Source organism: Pinus tabuliformis, chromosome 1_2 (assembly GCF_031772625.1).
Source record: "Pinus tabuliformis cultivar Carrire ecotype Pingquan chromosome 1_2, CPIR1, whole genome shotgun sequence".
Classification (NCBI taxonomy): domain Eukaryota; kingdom Viridiplantae; phylum Streptophyta; class Pinopsida; order Pinales; family Pinaceae; genus Pinus; species Pinus tabuliformis.
Genome location: NC_142298.1, coordinates 1,332,031,763 through 1,332,057,411, shown reverse-complemented (window position 1 = coordinate 1,332,057,411; position 25,649 = coordinate 1,332,031,763).

The following is a 25,649-nucleotide window of genomic DNA, read 5'->3' as shown; positions in this document are numbered from 1 at the left end:
TTGCCTAACTACCATTCTTTTGACTATTCTTTTCTTATAAAAAGTAACATTGTCTACATCAGTCTTTACTTGGTTTTTTAAATATAAAAGCCATGAGTCTCTCCCTAGATTGGTTTTTGGTTTACTCCGTTGTCGTAGGTAGAGCCTCTGCTGCCAGTAGGTGTTCATAGCCTCGACAAGGTTACCTTTTAACCAGCAATGACCCAGTATTCCACTTAAATCAGAATGCAATTTTAAAGATAAGCTCGTAAGTATACTTATTGCTTTCTTTATTTTTTGAAGTAATTCATTTGTTGCTTCAAATTTTCATCTATATTTCCTAAAGGACAATGTCTTGGTTTGGTGACCAACATTGACAATGCCATTCACTTGATTCATAACTTAACTGAACAAGTTGCCTCGTGATGAGACCCCTTGTCTTTTGATTATTATAATCATAAGCCATTACCCTGTTTTGATATGCGGTTTTGGTAATGTCATTTTAGTTATAATCTTATGATCATGGTAAGCCAACTCTTGATGAGACCTCTTATCCTTTAAGTTTAGGTATATTTTAGAATTACACTCTAAAAATGAAAATTGACTAAGTGGGGAGGATCATTGGCCCCCTAAGAGCTTCTGGACGACAATTGTAGAGTTTTTAGAGATGCCTTTCTGGAGAGAGACTTTTCTTTGTATAGATTCTTTTCTAGACTAATATAAAGGAGCAGTTTCTCTTTTAAATTTAAGCTTCATCAAAATCAGATAATTAAGGAGGAAGACAGTCAATTTAAGAGCAATCAAACTTAACTATACATTTCATATGTGAAGATTACTTTCATAAAAAAATGTTTACTTATACAAGCGAAAAATCCAAAATTGAAAAGAGAATATCCTTTGTAAAACCAAAAGTGAATGCTTTTGAATTGGCATTATTATTTCTAAAGGAAAATTTTAACTATGGAAAATAATATACAGTGAACAGAAGAGATCATCTTCTATGCAAAGTATTTATTTAGGACCTATCCAGTAATAGGTAGAGATTCTCTCTTACCGAATAAATCCTGTAGCAGAAAAGTTGATGGGCCTAACTGTTCCACAATTTGAAATGGGACCATCCACATTTGTTGGAACTTGGTATGCTTACCTTTCTCTTCATGGGCTTTATCCCATTTTAATACTAGGTCTCCGAGTTGGAAATATTTTGAAGCTACAAAATTTGAATCAAAGGAGGCTTTGACTAACTGCTAATGATGTGCATGCGTGGTCCTGGATTTTTCCCTTTCCTCTTCAAGCTTAAGAATTTGTAATTGTCTAACCTGCATTGATGAGGAAGGGGTTTCTCCAATGAATTGAACTAAGGCTAAGGAGGGAATGGCTATGCTTGTTGGTAAGACTGCTTCTTTCCCATAGACCAAATCAAAAGGAAAAGTGTTGATGAAGGCCTTCTGAGTTATTCAATCTGCCCATAGAGCAAAGACTAAAGACTTATGCTAGTTCTTTTGGCCTTGGTCAACAGTGCGTTTAATAATCTTGATGAGATTTTTGTTTGTGGATTCGGCTAGTCCATTTCCTTGCGGATAATAATTTGCTAAATACTTAAGCTTAAAACCTCTTTTAAGAGAAAATTATGCCATAGCATTGTTGTTGAGGGACAAATTCCCCTAGGGTTTTGGGTCAACACCCTAGCAGAGCGGGGGTTATCTACAGTAAAAAACAAGCATTCCACACAGTCATGATACTTAAATAAGAAAACTATGCGAAGAGAGGTGCACCTGGGGGTCCTTCATTCAAGTAGATCCAGCCAGGGTCCAAACCCTCTTGGATTTCCTTTCGATCCTTAGACCTGCAAAACAACCAGTTCAAAGAAGTATAGCAATATATGGACCAAGTATCATATAGAAATCAACTTCATAACATATTGAAAGGTAGCTAGTTATACAATTGAGACAACTATTCATACGTAAACCATAACATTAACATCATATGCATGAAGAAGATTGATTTCAGGAAGAAGACAAATGTTTCTTTATTGCAGATAACTAAAATGAAGTAAGGAATGATATCACCTGAATCTTCCTCTCGCTGGCTCCAAGCGAAACCGTCCTCCAGATCCATCCAATCCCAAGTCTTCAAAAGGCTCCTTCCATGACTCATACAAAGATATCTCAACTAGTGAAATAACATCAAAGCTCAAGGAAACAAGGTTTTCTTATAATGGGGGGAGTGCTAGAAGCACAAGGATCTTCAAACCTGATCAGGGATAATCTCAGCAGAGTAATTTTCTCTCTATTCTCTCCTCCCTTAGGCCTTCCCATTGAATCCTTTTTATACTTCTCCCAAAGTAGTTTTTTAGTTGGGAATTCGTTGGGGACAGTTGGGCCACGGGCACTAATAGGTAATCAACAGGTAAAACCCATGATCTCCACCTAAAGGAGATTTATTTTTTTTAAGTGTTTTAAGACATATACGGAGGCTGGGTATACCCGGACCTACGTACGCACGCGTTTAGCTCAGGGCAATGTGGCGTATAGGGAGTAAAACAATGTTTTTTAAGTATTTGGACCAGGTCTAGAAGGAGGGGTTGCCATAGGCCATAAATGGAGCATCACAAATATCAAGGGTGATATTTGGAGCTATAATACATGCCCCCTAATATATGAGGTTAGAAGGGGTACATGATGGCTGAAATGTATTAAGTACATGGAAAGGAAACCTATCAAAAACTAAGAAGGACTTTACCAGATTTCAACCTACCAAGCCACAAAAGGAGATTAGAAAGAAATATTGTCTGAGGCGGGCATACCCACGCTCAGAGAAAGCAAATCATGTCTGCATATCAAGTACAAGCGAATCCACTAAGTATACAAGTATAGAAGACTGGAAATACGTAATGGATCATCTGATCATGATCAAACAAGTACATGTTTGACTATCACATATAAGAATGTCAATGATGCAGAAGGATGAAGCTGATCACTGATATCAAAGACTGATCCCAATAGTACCAAATGAACATGATGGAATAAGACGACACTACACTAAAGACTCGGGTGAAAGCATATAGAATGTCGCCATGAATGACTGCAACATATAAGGTGGAATTGTATCAACTAACAACAATAAGAGCAACTGTAAAGTGAACCAATGAATGCTGATGCAACCCGAGGTCTTCACCTACCACCGTGGTACATTTCTACATAATGGGAATAAATGATCGGAAGTCGACCATGTGAGAAATCATTTGATTACCGGTCATTGATATATATCGTTAACAAACATGAGACTACTCACCGATAATGATAATAAGAGTCAAGGTACCCAATACAATCTAACAAGTGCGAATAGATGAGCTGGAGTCAAACACCTGTAAGAATCTATCAATCAGGAGACAATGATGGTTTCCCACTGTCTATAGTAAAGGATCTGCCACTAATGACTGCAAACCCCAAGGTACTGCCAAATGGACTCTAGACCTTTGCCCCAAAGCAATGAGTCATAGTCAATGGGGAAAGATTTGCTAGAAGGAAGGCATTAAGGAATCCTTCATCAATCTAACGCGAGTGTAACCCACAAGCCAATAATGTGGAAGGAACAAGATGAAAAAGATGTCGTAACCGACCGAAGCACATTTCCGATGTACACAAGATGTGGCTAGTGCATGACAGAAACCATATGAACCAACCAATAATGAAAGCTGACACAGAGGTGAGGTAGCCACCAATAGGGTCAAATGGAAACCAAGGTATTGCACAAATCCCAATGTGTGATAGTGTAAGCTGATGTCGAACACAAGGGAAACCACTCAGTCAAAGACCCATGATACTAATCGATGTGAGCACAAGGTGACCTTTCAATAATGAAAATAGGGCTAGGGTGCAGCTCTAGGCCTGTACTCAAATCAAGATATTGTTGTTGATAAGGACAAAACCCGCCAGCAAGAAGTCAATGGAGACCTTCTCAAACTAGCACGAGTAAAGGACCAATATAATTGATATGATGATAGACAAGACACTGACAACCAGGGATGGCCGACTAAAAGATGAGTCAAGAGACACCACAGAGAGGTCAACTCAGGCTAACTTCCCTTGAACAAAAGCATGACTCAATGATGACTATGTGGCAGCATATGATGACTCTGTATAAGTTTGTCATGCAGGAGGCATGAACGAACTCTCCATATGATTGGAAGAGATAACCAATCGGAGGAGAACTGACTGAATAACAAGGTTAAGGCATACCTAAGTCAAACTAAATCCCGCCTAAATGGAGGAGACTTTGTTTTGAGTGCTTTGTTCAAGGGCTACATGATTGACTCTAGCTACCAACAATAAGTGGAAATATTGTCTCGTTCCCGCTCCTTTTCAGAATATATAATTTTTTTTGTCTTTTTCTTTAAGCTAGAAAAAGAATAAAATAATGCTATAGTACAGTGGAAAGAACGAGTGTCGATGAAGCAGATGCTCTAATTCTTGGGATTGGAACAATCCTATGCTCAATGAACGGAGGTGAAAACTGGTAGAAGACACTCACAAGTATGTTCCTTCCATGGGTCATAAGGTGTCGAGTTGTAGAAGCTAAGGGATTGAAAGTTTGATTTTGTAAATGACATGGTCAAAAAGTGGCTTAAACACGACTCCAAGTGAAGCCGGCTCAAGGCCAAAAGGTGCAAATGGTCAAAATGCAATGCAGTAGTACAACTCAACACAAAGGAGCCTCTACAGTATAAGGCTAGAACAAAGCGAAGAAGAAAATAGGAATGAGTCTTCATTGCATAAGTCATGGCGGGACTATAGAGGACTCCTGAGCCTACTCAAATCGAAGTAGCATGGGCAACAAATGTCAATGAGGTGCTAACTACAATTCCCATGAAAAGGATGGCTCTACCATCGTTCCATGATTTAAAAAATTGGCGAGTGAAGATGGTTTACTAACCATAATACGATGGGATTGACCCTATGGCAAGTGTATCAACAAATGGAGGCTAGTATGCATAATGCAATGGAAAAATGGCTTCCCTAAAGTATATTCCAATGAGAAAACGATACCTGCCGTGATGGGTCAGCAGTCATGGAACCGTCTCAAAACTATCGAAAAAGTGTCCAAAATGTCCTGAAAAACAAACCATTCTCAACATTCCAAGCTCCCAAGTTAAAAGTTACATGAGACAAAACACAATCAAGTTTTGAAAAAAGTTGACATTTTCAAATCTTATAAAATAGTTTTTTGACTCACGATTGTTACCGTTTGAGTTGAGAGCACAAGGAGTGGAGAAAAGTAGCAAGCTTTTCCATATGCTGAATTCAACCATTAATCTTCCCAAAATCACCAGGTAACCCTTAAACTTATCTTGTATTAATTTGTGATTGGTTTTAATAAGAATTTTAATTCAAGTATCACCGTTGAATTTATGTCAAAAAATTTATTGTGGCATATACGTAGGTTGGCTATATGTAATCTGCATATACACAGGCCCTAGAAATGACTGTGTATGAAACAGACCCGCATATACGTCGTTTAAACTTCAAAACAAAAAACTAACGGTACAAACTTGTTTTTTCCTAAGGATGCTAGTCACTTGGAGAGAAAGGGAGCATGCCACAGTAAAATGATGAGGTTATGAATGATCCATAGGCTTTGGATGCCTTAAGAGGATGCGGTTTGCTAAAGTTCTTCAAAATGCCAAATATGAAGGCAAATACTCGCTTGCTCGAAATGCTCATTCACTACTGGAGCATCGAGGATGACTCATTCATGATTGATCAAATGCCATTGAAGATAGAGATTGAGGATATCTATTTCATCACAAGCCTTTCTCGAAGGAAAGAGGTAGTACATTCCATGGGCTGATCACGAGATAGCATCTCTATTGAGGACTATGTGCATATATATTGCCTGGGTCATCCAGAAAAGATTGGAAGCCAAATTCCAATCAAGCATGTGGAGAGTTTATCATTGAGGATCATCCTGTTCACTATAGCCAGAGTGAATGGATCAACTTCCTGACACCAGGCTTCACGGCTTACCATGAGCCTGGCGGTAGACTGCCTCACCACAGTATTTGATTGGTGTACTTCTCTTCTCACCAACTTGAAGAGCCAGTTATCATCTATCAAAAAGGGCCAGACCAAAAAATTTGGGTATGGGACCATTCTGTGCTCCTTATTTTTTGAGAGGGTCCCAGTGCTATGCCCTAGAGTACTAGTTTTGATCAGTAGCCCATGAGATCCACGGATGGGCAGGTGGGTTGATCTGATGAAACAACTAGGCAGCGGGGACATACCATGGACAACTTTCGAAGATGATTTCTTCTCCTGGTGGGAGCAACAGATCATCGTAGTGGATGATTACCCTTATGTCGGCTTGGACTTTCGAGGAGATCCAGATCTAGCATTACCACCAGTTGCGGCATGGGGCAATATAGGTAAGAAATGTTTTTGATTTTATGATTTTTATGATTTTTCAAATATAAAAATGAACTGGAAAAATATTTTTTGACGAGATTCAAATGACTAATATAATTATCAAATTCCAAATATTGGGACAGTATGACCAGATGGATTCCCACGCCATGGACGTCGTGGCCAAGGTTTCGAAGTGGCGGCTGCTGATACAAAGCGACTCCTACACACAGTTCAGCGGCACTTGGTGAGATTAAATCACCAAGTACCGATGGAGGCTGTAGAGGATCTCCCTATAGACATGCAGCATCATGTGGTTGGCATGCCACAAGACTAGGTTTGGAATCTTAGGCGTGTGGCCAAAGCAGTAGTCGCATACTTAGTCGCTCATCCTGAGCCGGGGCATTAGATGTACTAGACATGATTACGGGCATTTGAGTCCAAATTTTTATATATTATTTTGGACATACTTATGTATACTCGGGATGTTTTATATATATATATATATATATAGATATATATATATATAGATATATATATATATATATATATATATATATAGATATATACAGTTTCGACTTTTTGATGCTTGATTTTATTATGATGAATGAATGATGTGCCAGTCTAAAGCTTGATTAGCGATAGAATCTGCTAACCAAATTCTGAGATCTTGGAATGTGCAAATAATTAACGTAAGTAAATGATCTTTGCAACAACCTCACCCTTAAATACTAGCGATATAAACATGTATCCCTTAGCTTATAAATGTTATTCAATTGTGACACTATCAATTGTGAATCAAGATAGACTACCAACGAATCGATTCCATAAGAAATAGCTTCGGATAGTAAATTAATGATGGCAGTATACTCAGCCATATTATTTGATGCAGGACCAATGCATACTCCCCTTGACACCATCAACTAACCAGTTGGATAGTAAATCACCCAAGCTGCGGAAGCGAGGTTTCGAGTGTGTTGACTAGCACCATCGGTGAATCCAAAATAGACCAAGTCATCCATCAACACCTGCCATAGTAGATCAAAAAGTGTTGATATCAAAAAATCCCTATGAGATATGTACAAAATGTACGAAGAAGCCATTGCCTAGCTACTACTTAAGCAAAGTACTTCTTAAGGTAGAGCCTGTTTCGGGGCTCTACCAACTTGTTTCCTTCAAAATCAACTAACTCACATGCCCCTTTTTCTAAAGCTGATTTAATTATAAAGGGACTATACCACATAGGCTTGAACTTGCCTACCCCCAAGGCATCCTTATCTTGGTCATAGACCAAGACAAGGTCGCCTTTAGAAAAGACTCAAGGATGGACAGCTTTATCGTACTGAGTTTTAACCCTTTTCTTATGAGCCTCATTGATTGTGGTGGCATCTTGACGCTGCTCATCGAGATGTCCCAAATGAAGGAGGCACTCTTCGAGACTAGAGGTCTCTAGAAGGAGCTCAACAGCTAGCTTAAGAGATGGAATTTCACATTCAACCAGAAAGATAGATTCCATCCTGTAAACTAACTTAAAAGGTGTAAAACCTGTGGTAGTCTTTACTAAGGTTCGGTATGCCCAAAGAGCCGGATACAACATAAGATACCAATTGGACCGATTTTTGCCGATCGTCCTTTGTAGGATCATCTTAAGGGTTTTTTTCATAGCCTCGGCCTATCCATTGGCCTTAGGATAATATGGAGATGAGTGCTCTTGATGGAAACCTAATTTAAGAGCCAATTCAGACATTAGTTGGTTCTGTAAATGACTACCATGGTCAGTGACAATCTCTCTCAGGATACCGAACCTTGAGATAATCTCATTGAAAAGGAACAATGCCGTTGTTTCACTATCATTTTTATAAGTGGGCATGGGCTTAGCCCACTTTGTGAAGTAGTCTACGACCACGATAATGTACATGTGATTCGTTGCTGAAGGCGGATTACAAGTTGTAAAATCAATACCCCACTTAGTAAAAGGATCGACAATGACAACGAGGAAAATAGGAGCTGGATGTGCATGCATCTTTCGAGTATATACTTGACAGGGGTGACAGCGTTTGACCTCTTCAACACAATCTTTGAAGAGCAAAGGCCAAAAGTAGCCATCACGCAAGATACGCTGGGCTGTAACATGCCCTAAAAGATGACCACCACAAGCTCCACTATGGCAATCATTGAGCACTGACTCTACTTCCTCTAAGGTTAAACACTGCCTAAGGATTGAATCAACCCCTCGACGATATAATGTATCACCAATGATGACATAGTTCTTAGCCAGGTGACGTAATTTTTAACGTTCATCCTTAGAGAAAGTAGAGGGAAACTTTGAATTCTAGAGATAGACAATGATATCTCCATACTAGGGGTCTAGTGAAGAGATGAGGAATAGATGTTCATCGGGAAAACTTTCCTCATAAATAATATCCTCTCCACAAGGCAGCTCAGAAATTAACTCCGTGAAAATTAAAGATTTCTTAGACTTGGCAGACAAGAACTCGAGATCAAATTCTTGTAAAATGACAATCCATCGATTATATTTGCCCCCAATCACTCACCTACTGAGGACAAACTGGAATGAATTAACTGCTGCTAAGACAAAAGTTTTGCGTAGCAAGATATAATGGCGGAGCCGCTGGACAACATGGACAGCTGCCAAGGCCAACTTCTCAACAGGAGAATAGTGAATTTTAGGACCTACCAAGCCTCGACTTAAGTAATAAATCACATGCTCCATGAGAGCATTTCCTTCTTGAATGAGAACCATACCTATGGTTGATTCTGCAGCAGCGAGATATAAAAGGAAATCCCTACCATAATCTAGTGGACTCAAAAGCGAGGCAGAGACTAATGCCTTTTTCAAGGCATCAAACAACCGCTGTGCAAATTCGTCCCATATGAATGGAACTCCTTTCCGTAACAAACACATAAACCCTTTAGTGATCTTGACATAATTCACTATAAACCTTCTTAAGAAATTAGCCTTCCCCTGAAGACTTTGAAGTTGTCGAATAGAGGATGGGGGAGGCAACTGAATTATTGCCTCTACCTTGAAGGGATCAACTCAAATCCCTTTAGTTAACACGATGAAACCTAGCAACTGACCTGATGTAACCGTGAAAATGCATTTATTTGGATTTAGCTGGATCTTGTAAAAATGACATCGTTCAAAAACCAATCGAAGGTGACCAGGATGATCGATTCTCTTTCGAGAACGAGTAGCTAAATCATCTAAGTATGCTTCGATGATATGCTTAATGTCATGGAAATCATATGACATGGCCCGCTGAAAAGTCACTCTAGCATTTTTAAGATCGAAAGGCATCTTTTTGTACACAAAGGTACCCCAGGGACATATGAAAGTTGTCTTGTGTTGGTCTTTTGGACAGATAGATATTTGATTATAATCGGAGAATCCATCCATGAAGGAAAAAATCTCATTACCCGCACATTCATCAATTGTCTGATCAATAAACGGTGTGGGGTAATTATCTTTCGGACAAGATTTGTTCAAATCCCTAAAGTCAATGCATACACAAATTGTTCCTTGCTTTCTATCAATCGGAACTGGATTAGAAACCCAATCTGTAAGAGGAACAAGGTATATGAAACCCACCTTGAGCAGCTTCTCTACTTCAACTTTAATAGCTGCTGCTTTCCTAGGATTAACCAACCGAAGCTTTGACGAATTGGCTTAGCATTTTCATACATCTTGATCTCATGCTGGACAATGGATGGATCAATACCAGGCATTTCTTCAGAAGACCAAGCAAATACATCTCGTAACTCTTTGAAGAGTTCGGTGTAAATTTGAATTTCTTCAGGGGAACACTCGGCTCCGATGAAGACATTTTCTATCACGCTAGGGTTCTTATAGATGTTTATTGATATGGTTTTTGAAATGATCGACATGTTACCTTCGACACGAATGTGTGTTGGAGCCAAAGGGTTTGAAACCATACAAACATCGCTAGTGAACAAATTGGAAAACCTGGACTCGACCTCTAGCAATGGGGGAAGAAAATATGAATGATGGTGTAAGTCTCCCCAAGGTCAATCTACACCAGTCATCACTTCTAAGATCACTTCTTCCAATGGTAAAACTGTATCTAAGTAGTCCATAGCAGAGGTAGAATCAAGGGTCCAAGATGGGGCCACATCACCATCTAACTCCTCTTCAGAAAAAGGAGTGGAATAGTTGTCTGCAGAGTTGAAAATAAACTAATATCTAAGCTCTGCTGCAGACATAGGAAATGCCATTCCACTAACTTGTCCTTCATCTAATGTGGTCGTAGGCGAAGGCAAGGTCCAAGGGTCTGAAAAATAATGAGTTTGGAGGAAATCTTCTCGTGAAGACTCCTTGGATGATGAAATGACATTGATTCTAGCAATAGGAGAGGGAAAATAAAAAATACCCATCAATGAAGAATACATCCCAACTCCCAGATTCTAAGTAGGTGGACGGGGGTTATCCACTAAGGGAGCAGTATAATCTGAAGTTGCTCGACGATCAACTAGAGAATAATCCAATTAATCAACCTTAACAATTTTTCCCTCATAAGAAAAGCAAATAACACAAAATAGAGTTGAAACAATGGCATCCATCTCGTAGATCCAGTTCCTTCCTAAGAGGAGATTGAAATCTAGGTTAGCATCAATGACTTCTACTTCGATATTAATGGCATTTCCTCCAAAAAATATAGGAAAGGCCGGGATAATCCCATGCAACCTATGAGAATGCCCATCAAATGCTGTCAGGAGAGTAGGTGAAGGAATAGCCGAAGGAGATCCAATGGCCTTCCAACATGATATAAACATTACAGATGTGGAAGCCCCGTCATCTATAACTGTTCGAAAAATATTAGTTTTTCGATAAGTAGACTTGATTTGAAAAGCCATATGATGAGGAAGTCGCTTTTTGACATTAAGCATGTCAAAAGTGAGCACTAAGGAATTATTTGGATCAAGTGCCCCTATCGCCAAAAGCAAAGCACTTCGTTGAGCTGGACATGACTGGAGGACCTCTAAAGCAGACATAGTGCATGGACTCTAGGCCAAATCCTCAACAATGGAGTAATTCTGGGTAGCCCTAGCATTAGGGTTGATAGTCGCGCATTTAGCGGAACCTTTTGATATCCGAGGTATATTCTCGATAGAGGGTCGCTCAATATGAAGTGGGTCGACAGTTCCAAGAGCAAGTTTTTCCTTGGATGTTTCAGTTTCACCATAATCATGTGACCGAGTGGCCACATTAACATTAGAACCCATCATGAAAACATTCGCTTATTTATCCCCTTCCTGGTTTCCCCCTGTATAGGTACCAAGATTTGAATTTGCGCCAGCAAGCAACTGCTGCCCTTGGGGAAAAGGGTTGGTTAACACAGCTTGAGAGCTAGAAGACCCTTGCTGCACTAACAAGTGCTGAGCATCTTGAATTTTTGGGTAGAGATGAGTCAAATAATCTCCAGTGCATAACTTGCATGGAAACTTAACTTTCATTTTTGGACTGCTTTCCACCCTCACCAGCACTATTTCTAGATTTGTTTGTGTCAACTTTCCCATCTTGACTCTTCTTCTTACCTCGTCCTTTCTTCTTCCCGTTGGAATTTTGATTTTATTTAGGGTTGGAAGTTTGGACGGCATTAATGGAAGAGCGTTGGGAAGGCAATGAGTTAAATGATGTGACTTGATTGGTAGGAGCATATTGTAAAGACAACTGCTGCAATTGGCTCAATAGGTTCACCACATTGGTGTCTATCAATCCAATGATACCATCTGCATGAGGACCTAGCTTCGATTTGGCTATATCAACCTTAGTCCCAGGAGCATCAGGCAAGATTTTTTGAAGAATCTCAAACTGAGAGTAAATCAATTCTAACTGCTAGGCCCGAAAAATAGCTTGCTCTTCAGAATAGACTCCGAACAGAGAGACATCCTTGGAAATCTCAGGTTGTAAGAATTTCAAAAACCATTCGAGACGGTATTCAGGCAGAATTTCAGCTTTAATGAGCCTCTTTCTCCTTCTCCGTCTCCATTCCTGAATATGATCAGAAATGTGAGTTGCCATATCGTTAAGGAAATTTGCCAGAAGTTCAGTTCCAGCATTATAACGGACGACAACTGCAAATGGTTTAGAAAAATGTTATCAAAATCGGCAAAAGATGTGAAGCTTCCCCCTGGCAACTCTATATACCACTTGGCCGCATTGCTAGTTAAGGTGCGTTGAAAAAGTCTCAACCTAACCGAGTCATCGGTGAGGGAGTTTGAAGAGCACCACAAATGGAATGTGGTTACACGGTTGCCCAGGTTTTCACCACATTTCCCCTCGAACTTTGGAATGTCCAAAGGGAGTTTGGTTGGGACCAAAGGCCAAGCTGGATTGTATCTGATTGGATCATTTGTTAATTTCATGAGATCTAGCAAATTCAACATTTCCAGAAAAGGAAGCCTAGGAGAACCTTGGGGATTCCACTCAGATTGGGTGGAGTTCCCAAAGTTCTGAAAATATTGGCCTAGAGTTTGAAAGGAACCAGGTTGCCTTAAGTAACTAGCAGAACCCGCTGAACCAAAAGGTGACCCTTGTGGTCCAACAAAACTCGGAGTTTGACCAACTCCAGACGAAACACCTCCAAAACCAGCGAAGTTCCCTCCTAAAGAATTATAAGGAGTTGATAACCCTTGATAAGGATTCCAAATAGTAGTTAAAAGAGGAATACTTCGTGTTACACTAAAATTTGTCACCATGACTATTTGCAGTTAGTATGGCTCCATCAACTGTCATACTATCCTCCTTGGCAAGTCTTATACCTCTGCTCCTCATGTCAAACTCCAAGAAAGAGAGAAAGTCCTTAAAAAGTAGGAGAGTAATTAACTCTCCAAGACAGCAAAACCAAACAAGTAGCTCATCTTGTGATAGGATAAATCCAGCTGTTACATTTATGCTCTGGGAAAGCTCCTCTTAACAGAGAAGCACGAGATCGTGTCCGAACCAGTGAGGGGATCAATCCTCCTTCATTGGGAACGATGCCAGATACGCACGTACTACAAACGGTAAACCTTGGATTATTGTCGAGGAGCCTGGGGTCACTTGTCGGTAAACCTTGGATTATTGTTAAGGAGTCAGCAAGGGGATTGAGCTTGATACTCTGCCCTTGCATGCTATCGGATCGTAGACTGTTCCCCCAGGTATATTTGTTGTTGTTGGTGACCTTAGTGACCATTATCTTTAGGGTTCTACCCAAGGTGACGGTGGAGGGAAGATCCCACTGTACCTGGAGCAGACGTTGGCTAGACTCACTTGGATTTTCCGGTGGGTTCACTTCACTCGAGACGGTTAAAGTGGAGGAACTTGTGCCGGTCTATTCATTAAGCAGGTTGCCGGGGTAACTGTTCCACCCGCCACTTCTGTACTGAATTCGGCGATGTTGGGTTTCATCACCAACTAGTGTTTTCGGTCCGGAAGGCTACTGTTTGTGTATGGTTTGACGCCCTAGATTCTTTAGGCATGTGATTCGAATTTGTTTGGTTCTTTAGAGACTTTAGGCGGTTTTCTTTGAGATTTTACTTTGTTTGCGTGTGCAGTAGTTAAAAGTTTTTAATTGTGGCTGAATTACCGAGACAGTCCCGTAGACTTCGGGGCCAGTCTCCTGAGTTTGTAACCGTGGCCGATTTGTTGAGGAAGTCCTGTAGACTTCAGGGCCAACCTCCTGAAGACGTCCCGAGTCATTACGAAGGTTTGAAAGTCCTTGTAACTCCTAGTGGCAGTAAAGTATGTTCACCTGAAGAAGGAGAGTCTTCGTTGGTAGTTCATATTGATTACCAAAGTCTAGAAACAGGTTATAATCCCGAAGCTATTGCAGTTTCCGAGCTTGCTGGTAGTTTTTCATCTACTAGTGATATAGGCGAAGAACCTGAGATATCTGAACCTGTTACTCCAACTTCTAGTGCTCCTGATTCACCTACGGTAGAAAGAGTCATCACCGAAAATATTCCTTTTGGTTTGATAGCTATTGAAGAACTTGCTCCAGAAGAAGAAATAGGCGTCCCTATCCCTGAAGATCAACCTACTATTGATCTAAGGGAGCATGAGTCCATTTTTTACAGTCCACCTAGAAGTACTACTTGGTATCTTTCGTTAACTAATTATTTGGACAACTCAGGGTTAATTTTCTCTCCACCTCGTGCTCCTTATCCACCTGGAGGCTTTTATACTCCTGTAAATATGTCAGGTCAGTCGTCCATGTTTACTCAATCGCCTGAAACTTTCTTGTACGACGGTCCTTCTATTCCCTCTAGGTATCAGTCACTTTCTGGTACTTTTGCGGGAGCATCTCCTCAACCCATTGAACATGGGTTATTAACTGGAAACAATGGTAATAAACCGTTGGGCGTAGGAGATGTTTACATGATGTCAGGTTCAATTCCTAGTTCTCAACCTCAAGGTGGCCAATTAACGCCTGGGGGGCAACCTCAAGGTACACAAATTGCATCTGGGGGGCAACCTCAAGGACAGTATGTACCCGTGGTGCAATACATTCCTCAAGGTCAACCCCAGCCTCAATATGTACCCCAAGGTCAACCTCAGTATCAATTTATACCTCAAGGTCAACCCCAGTATCAGTACTTACCTCAAGGGTATCTACCCCAAGGTCAGTACTCGAGTCAAGGTTATCAACCACCTCAAGGTCAATCTTATGCTCAAGGTATGGGAAATGTACCTTTCAATTATCAATCCTACCCTCAATCCGGTTATGGATCTCAAATCCTCAACCCGTCATGGGTCAATACCCCGGAATGAACATAGTGTGGGATCCATCGCAAGTTCAACAGGTTTTGCAGCCATGTGTACAGTTGTCATCTCAAACTGGACAACCTTTAGTTTCTGGTTCACCCCAGCAACCAGTCCAGTCAAATGTTCAAACTTCTGTACCTTCGGTAGTTTCTCAGTCTGGGCCTATTGCACCTAGTACTCCATCTCAAACGACTGCTGCAACTACCGCAACATCTGTTCAGTCTACCACACTTACTTCTGGAGTATCGACAGCTCCAGTTTCTACTATCTCTGTAACTACTCCTCAGACATCTTTACCATTTTCTGGATCCACAATTCAAACTACAGTTCAGATACCTGTAGGACAACCTGGTTTAAGTACGGTTGTCACTAGTCAACCACAATTCACTTATCAACCGTACCAGGGACAGTACCAATATGGGCCTGCTGTCCAGCAGCCAGTTTACCAGTATCAACCGTATCCTGGGTACACTTATCAACAACCACAACAACCCCAGTATGGTCTGGTTAATCCTGGTTTTCCGGGAGGATACAATATCCCGAATGCGATTCCTATTCCAAGTTATCCTGGATATCCTCCTCTTGGGACTGGTCTCGTGACCCAGAGCTTTAGGGATCCTAATCGGCAGTTACCGTTTATCGCAACTTTGGATTTACCAGACTTGTCGCGCCTAACAAACGATCCAATAAATTATCTTCCGTTTTGGCCGCCAATGCCAAACAAGTTGCCCAGTGACATACCCAAGTTCGAAGGTAAGTCTGGAGAGGACCCGTCGAATCATGTGATGACTTACCACCTCTGGTGTGCCTCTAATTCCATCTCGGATGATTCGATCCGCTTACATCTTTTCCAGCGTACTCTCATTGGTCTCGCGGCCAAGTGGTACATTGAGTTACCACGGGCCTCTTTTTATAATTTTAGCCAGTTAGCTACCTCGTTCTTAACTCATTTTTAGTTGCCGGTCAGATATGATAATGGCACGGAGTTACTAACTTCATTAAAACAATCGACGTCCACTTATATTTCCGATCATATTCATGAATGGAGACGTCGAAGGCGGTTAGTGAAAGTTTTTATCCCGGACCAAATCTTAGCTGAATGGTTTGTTAAATCATTGTTACCGAAGATTACTGAAGACGTAGCTAAGGCCGGAGTAGTTACTGAGGAGCAAGTGATTACTCAAGCACAGTACCTTGACTTAGTTTACACTCAGTCAAGTACGTTACATGAAAAGATCCCAGATCTTCCTAAGTCAAATCAAATCGTTGCTGCTCCTTCGGGGTCTCATGCCGCTGATGGCATGATTTGTACGGTGAATACTAAAATCAAGAAGAAATCCTCAAAGAATTCTTCTCCTATTATAACCTTACCAGACTCCCCGACAGGAGAATCTTCTGCTGAAGTTTCCACCGATATTCACGCTGTAGAGTCATCTACGGCTAAATCAAAATCCGGTGGGAAAAAGAAAGGCAAGAAGAAGAATAAAGCAGACAAAACTCCAAAGGAGAAAACTGAAAAGTCAGAAACCAATGACGAAAAACGCAAACCTCGATATCCTTGTCTTATTTGTGAAGAGGATCATTTTACAAGAGATTGCCCTCATCAGGCCGAGGTTGTGAAAATCGTCAAGGGTTCCCCAACTCCTGCTGTTTTGAAAGATCCATTTCCAAAGCAGGAGAGTAAGATGATAGGTTCTTCCTCGAGTGCTAGTGAAGAACCCATATTGATGATGTCTCATGTAAGGATTGTGACTCGATCGCAAGATTATGGTAGTAAAAGTTTTGTTGATGGCAAAGAAGTAGAATCTTCTCATTCTAATCCATCAACCTCAGCTCCCGGTTCCGATCCACTACAGATCGAGAAACCTAACCCAGACTTAGTAATCAAACCACCCGCCAAGGGTGTACTTCGAAGGTCTGCTTTCAATCCACATGCGAGAGCGACCCAAAATTACAACATTGTTGAGGATTTAGCTATTTCACCCTCAGTAATGTCGGCTTTGGAAGTGCTGCAATCATGCCCAGCACAACGCAAATTACTTTTGTCGGCTATAGGAGCTGTTGATGTTCAGGACCCGAACCTAATAATCTTTGATCTAGAAAATAGTACACCGCGTTTACCTCATCAAATGGCTTTCCAGATCCTAGTGATAGTCAAAAACAGGCCTATTCATCGGACTGTAATTGATGAGGGAGCTTCCACGTGTATTATGTCGATACAGTGTTGGAGATCGCTTGGTTCTCCTTCACTAAATCAATCCCCGACAATTCTTAAGGCCTTTGATGGCCGTGGGTTCCATCCGTTTGGCATTCTACAGGATTTGACTATAGGGGTTGAAGGAAAAACCGTTAGTCTAGATGTGGAGGTGGTTGATGCCCCTCTAGACTACAACCTTCTCTTGGGTCGAAGTTGGTCTTATGCTATGACAGCGGTCGTTTCATCGGTCTTCTGAGTAATAAAGTTTCCACATAATGGCAAGATCGTAACCATAGACCAGCTGGCTTATTTTTCATCCGACCCAGCCTCTTCAGAGAGTATCCAGCATGTCGGTAAAACGACTATCCCTTATAAGGATGTTGGAGTAGGATTAGTTAAAAATGCCGGTTTACTGGGAACTTTTCCTTTTCCTCCAATCAATGCCTTGTCTTCGTTTGCATCCATTCATATGATTACATCAGATACCATTGTTTATGACGATCCTTGGATCGTTCCTTCTGAATCTGAGATAGACTCATTTGGTGATGTTATGCCTTTGAGTTCGTATGAAATTGCATATGAAGCTGTGCAGTCTTTTACCGACCCGTGTTCAACCAAAATTGACCAAATGAATGTGGTCCGTGAGGAATCACTTTTCACGTCAACCTCGGAGTTAATAGCATTTCCCGAAGTTGTGTCATCTGACGGGCAACTTCGTGAAGTCCTGTGTGTAGACGATTTACCATGGGAAGATCTCCATCACAGATCTTCGTTTTTACTTGAGGATGATCGTTTTGAAAACGATTTCTCATCAATTTTTACAGCTGAATATGTCAAAGAAGCTCAGAATCCAATGAAACATCCTGATTCAGAGCTGAATTTGGGAAACATCTCTCGCACTATTCCCATTGACATTTCAGTCAGACCCGGAATTGTTGAGCGCATTCATATAGGTGCCTCGTGTTCAGATGACGAAATTCAGACATACAAGGCCCTATTTCAAGAATTTCGCGACGTGTTTGCCTGGTCCTATGAGGAAATGCCAGGAATTGATCCTGCGATTGTTGTCCATGAGATCAAGACTTACCCGGACGCTAAACCCGTTCAGCAACGTTTGCGTCAGATTCACCCACGAAAAGCGGCTGCAATTAAAGTAGAAGTTGAGAAGCTGTTGAAAGCAGGTTTCATTTATCCGATCCCGTTAACGGATTGGGTATCGAATATTGTTCCGGTTAACAAAAAACAGGGAACAATAAGAATATGCATCGACTATAGGGATATTAATCGAGCTTGTCCAAAGGACAACTACCCAACACCCTATATCGATCAAATAATTGATGATTGTGCCAGCAGTGAAATATTTTCCTTTATGGACGGTTTTTCCGGTTACAACCAAATCAATATTCTACCTGCCGATCAACCAAAAACGGCTTTCATTTGTCCATGGGGGACATTTGCTTATTGCAAATTACCTTTTGGGCTTAAGAATGCCGGAGCCACTTTTCAAAGGGCGATGTCTTATGCGTTTCATGACATCAAACACATTGTGCAACCGTATCTCGATGATTTGCCTACTCATTCATTACATTGAGCTGATCACCTTGTCCATTTACGAGCAATCTTCATGAGGTGTAGGCATTATCGTATTCGGTTGAACCCACACAAATGTGTCTTCTGTATAGAAGTGGGACGATTGCTGGGATTTGTAGTTTCGAAAGCCGACATTCGCGTCGATCCCTCGAAGGTAGAAGCTATCATCAAATTGCCTCCTCCTTCGAGTCTTCGCCAACTCCAAAGTTTGCAGGGGAAAGCAAACTTTTTACGATGATTCATTCCTAACTACGCCGAGATTACAAAGGGTTTTACCCGGTTGTTCGAACAGAACGCTCAATTCTCTTGGGACGAGATAGCTCTGAAATCTTTTGATGCACTCAAGCACGTGTTGACCCATGCACCGTTGCTGCATCCTCCCAACTACAACCAGGATTACTTTTTGTACCTCGCCGCCGCCCATTCCACCATCGGGATGGTCTTAGTTCAGGAAGACGAATTCGGAACGGAACATGTGATATATTACCTTAGTCGGACGTTAAATCCAACTGAGCTCAAATATTCACATGTGGAGAAATTGGCATTGGCAGCTGTTCAAGCTGTCCAACGTTTTTGTCACTACGTTCTACTCCGTAAAACTACAGTCATTTCAGATTGCAACCCTATGATCTACATTTTGACTAAACAATTGCTGGGGGGAAAGTAATCCAAATGGATTGTTATCCTGCAGGAGTTCGACTTGGAGTTTGAGAAATCTAAGTCTAAGAAATCTTTAGTTTTTGCAGAGTTAATGTGTGACTTCCTGCGTGCTGACGCAGAAACTGTGGCAGAAGAGCCCATTGTGGACGAATCTTTGTTTCTCATCAGCACCTTAGATCTGTGGTATGGGGATATCATCGTCTATCTCCAAACCCAATCCTTTCGGCCCGAAGTTTCAAAGTCGGAACGTCGAAAAATTCGATTCCAATCCCAACAGTACAAAATTATAGGAGATACTCTTTATCGTCGTGGGGCGGACTTGGTTTTTCGACGTTGCTTAACTCACGAGGAAGCTGAAAGGGTTCTGAATGACTGTCACTCTGGAGCGTGTGGCGGTCATATGTTTGGGTATGCCACAGCCCAAAAGATATTGCGCGCTGGCTACTTCTGGCCGTCCTTGTTTAAAGACTGTATTACTGCGGTCCGGAAATGCCACAACTGTCAAGTGTTTGATCACAAGATGTGCGCTCCACCTGCTCCTCTCCACCCTATAATTGCCGTTGGTCCTTTTTCCAAATGGGGTATCGATTTTATTACATGTAACCCTCACTCGGCTGGGGGGCATGCGTATATCATCCTTGCGGTAGATTGTTTTACTAAGTGGGCCGAGGCGATGCCTACATTTGAGGCAGATGGCAAGACAGCTGCAATTTTCGTATTCAATCACATTATTGCTAGGTTTGGTGTCCCACAAGTGATAATCACTGACCATGGGCACCATTTTCGAAACGTTATGATGACAGAACTTACAGGCCAGCTTGGTTTGTGTCACGATAGCTCAACTCCTTATTATCCACAAGCGAATGGTCTGGTTGAGTCCATCAACAAAGTTTTAGTTATCATGATCCGACGAATCATTGGTATTCATCGGTCGAATTGGCACAACATGTTATTTTCCGTGCTTTGGGCATACCGAACCTCAGTGAAAACATCAACAGGGTTCACTCCTTTCCAACTAGTTTATGGTTTGGAAGCTGTGCTGCCCATTGAATGCGAAATCCCGTCACTTCAAATGGCCATCGAGTTACTTCCAGCTACTTCCGAAGAGGAGAAGCGTTTATTATACTTAGCTCAATTAGATGAGACTCGACGTGATGCTGCATTGGCAATCGAGACTCACGCAAAACGTATGAAAGCTCAGTATGATCGAAATGTGACCCCTCGAAATTTTTTGGAAGGAGACCTAGTGCTATTATATGATCAAGCTAACGATAAATTAGGTGCTGGAAAATTCGTGCCTATGTGGCATGGGCCCTATATTTTCAAGCGAAAGCTAGCAAAAGGGGCCTATGAGCTGGTAGACTTTGACGGGGACTCTTTGGGTAAACCCAGAAATGGACTTTACCTAAAGAGGTATTATGCTTAAATGATGGGTATGGAGATTTAGGTTAGGTTAGGTTTTTCTTTCTAGCTGGTGTGTTTGTTAGTTTAGACAGTGTGCTTAGCTTAGAAAGTGTGTTTTTCGTCATGTTTTTCGTCGTTATTCTGCTTATCTTGGTTTTACCCTTAATGTTTGCAGATGTCGATGCCTCTCCAAACATACATTGGATTTGCTGATGGTGCTTGTCGTAGTACATGGAATATCTCTTCCGCAGCTTGGGTTATCTATTCGCCCTCTGACGAGTTAGTTTCTATGCATGGGGTAAGCCTCGGTCAAACAACAAACAACATTGCAGAGTACAGTTCAGTGATTGAGTTATTGTCTGAATCTATTTCATTTGGGATTCGGAGTTTGATAGTGAGGTTGGATTCTGAACTCGTTGTATTACAGCTTAATAGAGTATATGCCATTAGAAATCCAGTGTTATTAAGGCTATTTTTGAGAGTGCGTCTCTTGGAACGTGAATTTGATTACATTGAATATTAACATATTCCAAGGTCTTTAAATACATTAGCAGATGCAATTGCTTCTCGAATGTTAGACAGACATTTGCAATAATCATTCATGTAAATTTAAAAACATTTCATCACACATGTTTAACAAGATAAGCCGGTAATAATGATATATATAGATAGGAGTGTGTCAAAAAATACATCGTCTTCGATCATAGGTTGAAAAACACCTTATGATCGGCAAAAATGATAAGTACAAAAAACCAAAATGTCACATGTGTCTACAAAAACGACCATCCAATCACTGGTGATGCTCTCTATACGACACCACTGCACGAGCCACCCTACACAAGAACCTCCTAAAAGGTCCTGGGACTGCGACTACATAGCGCTGTAGCCTGATAGGAATATCATCTATAGTAGTCTCTGGTATGTCTGCTGTAAGACGCTCTAGGTCTTGTTCCAACTCAGCTAGGGTCTTTGTGGCCTTGTCCCGTGGGGCCGGTGCCGCTGCAACTGGTAGTCTCCTCTCGAAAGGCCAGAGATTGGCTGGACGACGTGGGCCTGCATCTGCATTTTGAAAATTGTTACTGTCAGTTTTGAGACGATATAAAAAACAAAAAAAAAATAATTTAAAAAACTTGTGAAAAATGAATTACCTGTGTCATCCCATTGTTCTCCCAGTGGAAGAACCATGTCCGGATCTCCACAAAAATCAACTCCGGAATAAGGAAAACCCTGTATAGAAAAGATCTGGTCCTCCAACCAGTGAAAATACTCCGGAGTAAATCGGACAACCTCCGTGCCCTCGTCAGGATGACGGGCCATAACCGCAACCCATCGCATCAATTTAGGCTCTCGGGGAAGCCCAACCTCAATAGTGAGCTGCTGTGGGATCAGCATCGGAACCCTCTCTAGGCCAAAACTCACAACTAAAGGCCCATAACCAAAAGTCTTTAGCTGTCTGTTTTTGGCCCTAGTCAGTTAGCCCTTTAAATTGGCCAACACAACATCACACCAGTTGAAAATGGTGCCCCGGTAGCAATCAATCGCCATCCGCATCTGGGATCCAGTGGCAATGTGTAAAGCGGCAGCCCCGTAAAGTCTGGTAACTGTAAAAGCAATCACCATAAGTTTAGGTCGGGATATAGTTTTGATCTCTATCCCCTTCTCCTGAGACTGAGTGTAACACCACTCTAATCGGAGACTAGCGATGGACTGGCCACCCGGCCTAGTCCCAAACAGAGTCAAGTGTTCGCCTCTCTTGGGCAAACCAGTGAGGAAGTAGATATCTGAGGGCTCTATCTTGAGTTGGTGCCCTCCAATGTAAAAGTACTGGTCCTGGACATTCCATCTCTCTACCAGCCACTCTAGAAAGCACACCTGGGCCCTCATGCCAGGTATGGCCCAGTATTTGTAAAGGCCGCATGCCTTCAAAGCATCAATGGATGGTTGATGATTAATGGTGGCCAAATCAACATCTTCGTGCTCTCTCTCGTGCCAATCAAGCATGGTGGGCAATCTACACACCAAAAAACATCCATTAGAATCCATAAAATCAAAATTTATTGGTCCATTTTGGAGAATTTGGGGTTTGTAAACCCTTTGCGCAGAGTACGCACCCCGCCTTTAGAAACAGAGCGTGGGTACGCGGGTTACTTTAAGGCAAGGTGCGTACGCCTGCCATTTTCCCAACTGAGAAAATGTCGGGGTACACGGGTCACCAGTGGAGCACCTGCGTACCCCGAAAGGCGGACCTTGAAACCCCAAAGCCTCCAAAAAATGAAACTAGGGCCTAAAAACAAATTCTAAACGGATGAAAATGAAGAGGAGGATGTTGTAGAATACCTGATGAGACGGCGTTCGATTTCGACGGTCGGATTCTCCGTAATGTCCACAGGAAGTTTCTTGCCAAAAGCCCTTTTTCTCTCCTCAACAGTAAAATGGTAAAAATGAATTGGTAAAAGCCCTTTTTATAGGTTTTTTTGGGTAAATAAATGGTAAATTTGTTTATTTTTCACCATGAAAAGGTATTTTTCAAAGTATTTTTATCTATCTTAAACAGGTATGAGTAATGTGTTGGTTTTTGTGCAGGATAAAGGATTTTCAGGGAAAATTGTCATTTTTCACAAACAAAAACATCAGAGTCATCTTTAAGCCCTTTTTTGACTCCTAAAACATGAAAAGATTGCCGAGCGTTTCTTTTACACTTGTTAAAACGGAATTAAAAGACGGTCCCCTTATAGCCCTTTTCTGACCGTAAAAACAGGAAAAGATTGCCGGATTTTTGTCATTTCAAATTCGATACTGGAAATAAAACGACGTGTCCTTGATCGCTTTTTACTTTTCAGGTCAAAGACACTAATTATGAAAGTACTCCTTGGTCGTAAAGATCAAGCGGTTCTCTCAAGTATTATTTTATACTTTTTCGGGCTTGGGAGACACAAATTTACGAAAAAGTTCAACCCTGGAGTCTTCTTAAGTTTTTTCAGACTCTCTAAAATTGAAAAACGCCGAGTTTCTCCTATACTAGACTCGTTAAAATTTCACAGTAAAGGACCTGTTCGATTACAAACAGGAACGGACCACTCCTTATTAGGGTTCGAATCTAAACTAAGTTGGACTCATCCGAAGGATGAGCTTATAATCAAGCATATGTTATCCTCCTCAAGCTTGTAAAAAATAAAGAGGTATTTGCCAGAAATGGTGGGGGAAAAGAGAGGAAAATGAGCCTATTTGTCATCCTTTGTCTCAGAAGAAACCTTATCACCACTCTTGAACACGACACTTTTCATTCACCTGGGTTGGGAAATCCTTTGCCTAACAGTTGATCAAACCACATTGAAAATCTTCAGCCGGTTCCAGGTATTAACTTTGGGTCAATTTTCACCAAGCCATCTGTTGTGTCGTTATGTGTTCAAGAGGTCACTGCAAATAAACCATTCATCTGCAAAATACCCGTCATCCATTTTGACCATCCCTGAGTCAGTCCTTACAGCTACATTTCTTCAACTTGATCTATGATTTCGTGTTGTGGGCTTGCCTGCAACGGGTCGCTTTCTATCGACATCAGCACATTATCTAGAAAGATGACCTAGAAATCGTCAGTACCTTGAAATCTGCATGCATAAATGGCAGGTTTCTCGCCTTTGACGACAGTTTACATCATTGACTTTCGATCGAAGGATTCCGTGACATGTTCGACATCAACACATTCATTCACATCTCATGGATTGTAGTGGGTACTTTGAGAACCATTGACATCATTGGTGGTCTCTCTCACACTTGTTAACAGTTTACATCATCAACTGGTAATCAAGTGGTTTCTACCATGCTCGACATCAACTCATTTATTCGCATGGATAGAATCATACCATTTCAGGAAGTAGAAATGAAGACCCTGGATCTAGTTTCCATCATCCAGGCTGCGAGGAGTTTTGTATTCATTATATAGTAAACTAATCATAAACAGACGGTTGCGTCCATACTGTGTCTACAAGAGTCTATGATTATGATGTACTGCGAAATCATTCCGATATCAGAGTAGTAGTTAGGTTGTTAGTTAAAGTTTTCAATCTGAGTATGGGAATGCCTACCTCAGCGATGATATGATCTTATATATGTATTTTGTGTTGAATATTTGCAGGTTCCGACTGGGCTCTCCACAAGATAATCCTTGAAATGATAAAGTACTTCACCCTTCCTAGATGATATGAAACCCTAATCTACTATAGGCTTCGCACTTTAGGGGGCAATCTGTTACACTAAAATTTGTCACCATGACTATTTGCAGTTAGTATGGCTCCATCAACTGTCATACTATGCTCCTTGGCAAGTCTTATACCTCTGCTCCTCATGTCAAACTCCAAGAAAGAGAGAAAGTCCTTAAAAAGTCAATTAACTCTGGTTACGCAGTTTCTCTTAACCTTACCTGCGTATACGCACCCCAAGTTCACAATACCTGCATACTTGTACGCTCTGTCTGTAAAGGGGTGGGTGCGTACTCCTGTAAAGGTCAAAATGCGCGAGTTTTGCTTCAAAAAAGTTACTTGTGGTCGAATCTAGAGCATTCTAGAAGATGGTTTGACATGTATTGAGCGCCTCCAGATGGTTCATGCATCCCTATGAAAGAGGAACTTAT